This window comes from Symsagittifera roscoffensis, chromosome 2 (genome assembly GCF_963678635.1).
Source record: "Symsagittifera roscoffensis chromosome 2, txSymRosc1.1, whole genome shotgun sequence".
Lineage (NCBI taxonomy): Eukaryota > Metazoa > Xenacoelomorpha > Acoela > Convolutidae > Symsagittifera > Symsagittifera roscoffensis.
Genome location: NC_087063.1, coordinates 32,034,524 through 32,036,406, shown reverse-complemented (window position 1 = coordinate 32,036,406; position 1,883 = coordinate 32,034,524). Strand labels below are relative to the sequence as shown.

General features: G+C 31.0%; 1 protein-coding gene across 1 annotated transcript in view; it reads left to right on the top strand.

The window, feature by feature from the left end:
• The window catches only part of LOC134840075 (uncharacterized), a 282,869-nt gene that overhangs the window by 84,017 nt on the left and 196,969 nt on the right, over window positions 1-1,883 (top strand). The window lies entirely within an intron of this gene.

Below are 1,883 nucleotides of genomic sequence, written 5' to 3'. Positions count from 1 at the left end.
CAGGGCACATAAAATAGCCTTCCATACAAATATATTCTGCTCCGAGTTCTTCGAATCCGGGGAATCCGTTCTCTGCTGAAGGAGTGTTTTTGTTTGTTTTCTTTTTAAATGATTACGAAGCGAAAAAACTTAGATCACATATTTCAAATTTTGAGCGTAACTTTTTGTCCCTTCTCTAGACTATATTTTTCTTAAAATAGAAGAAAGTATGAACGAAAAATTTGTGTGAAAATGACAAGAGCGCATCACCCCTGATACGACTAAAAAGATACGCAGATCGTCTATCGCTAGATTTTAGTCAATTTTCCAACTAAAAAAAACAGATTGATTGTTTTCTTGAGGGCTTGATCATAACAAGCAGAAATTGGCAGTTCCAAACAACTAGCAAGCTAACAAGCCCATCTCCAATAATCATTCGGTTAGCAAAAAAGTTAAGAGCTCTGAGAAAACTATTCAAGCAATGAAACTATAGAAGTTTTTAGAGTTATTTGATATCGATTCGCTAAATTCTCGTGATTTTTCGAGCAAGTCAAAAATTGCTAAGCACGCTAGTCAAACCGTGAAACACCTGAAAAAAGCCAAGTTACTTCAGGTAGAATTGATTCGCATAAAATTAGGTTTTTCTCAGCAAGCAAGAAAATTTGAAAAATTTCAAAAATAGTTCATACAGTGAATCGATTGTAAAAATTTGAATTTTTCTGAAAAAAATTTTCGATAGCTGAAGTTTTGCAATACTTGAAATTATTTCATAGCGGTAAACAAATCGCAAAATTTCCAGACTTTTTCAGCTAGCTATTTAAATGTTAAGAATCTTTCTATGCAATCTAATTAAGCAATGAAGCTTATCAAAATAAATCAGGGTAATTAATCGAGTGAATCCCGTAGCAAAACTTTGAAAATATTTTGTAAAGTTTTGCAAGCATTGAAATTTGTGGAGTATGTTTGTTCGATTGTAGTATGTCTAATCGCTTGGCAAGTTTGCTTAAAACTAGCTAGCTACTGAAGAGTCCAGACAAGGGAAAAATGAAAAAATTCATAGTGCAAAGCGGTTCAAGAAAAGTTTAAAGTTTTTAAGCAATTTTTTCAACCAAAAAAATTTCAAAATGTGCAAAAATTTTGCATAGAAAGAATCTGCTCGGAAACTTTTGGCCATGACATTTAAGTTTTCAATTTTTGAAAGCTTTCGAGTTGTTTCATAAAAAAATTAAGAAGCTATAATTAAATTTTCCACGTTCAATTTTGTAACAAGCACACTTTTTGGAATTTTTCGAGTTAATGTATTGAGTATATCGGTTCGTCGAAATCCACAAACTTTCTCAGCAAACTATTGAAGGGATTGAATCTAGACTTAAAGTATTTTTTAAAGCGAACAAGTTAGCAAAAATTTGTGTTTTTTAAATTAAGCTCTTCAAGCGATGAAACTTTGAAATACTTCGAAGCAGTTTTCAAAACTTGTACTGTTTCGCAAAATTTTTGAAAGTAACTGAAGCAAAGAAAACAACTTCAACAAACCTCAAAGTTTTATCACTTCAGAACTTCTTTGAACAAACTAATAAAGTAAAAAGTTTAATTTTAGTATATCAATTTTAGCTTGCTTGAATTTTTTCCATTCGTTTTGCTAAAGTTAGGGTTTTCTAAGCAAACTTTGCAAATGGTCAAAATTTTAATATGTTATATTAAATTATAAATTGAATCGGTTTGCACAAAAAATCCGTTTTAGAACAAAAAAAAGTGGCTATGGAGGTTGATTTGCTTATGAAAATCAATGGTCCTCGCAAAATTTAGCCCTAAACAGGTACTCTTTATCCCTGAAACTCAATCGATATCATTCTGTCCATAATAATTCTTTCTTCAAGAATGATTCTTAAATTTTCCCAAACTTA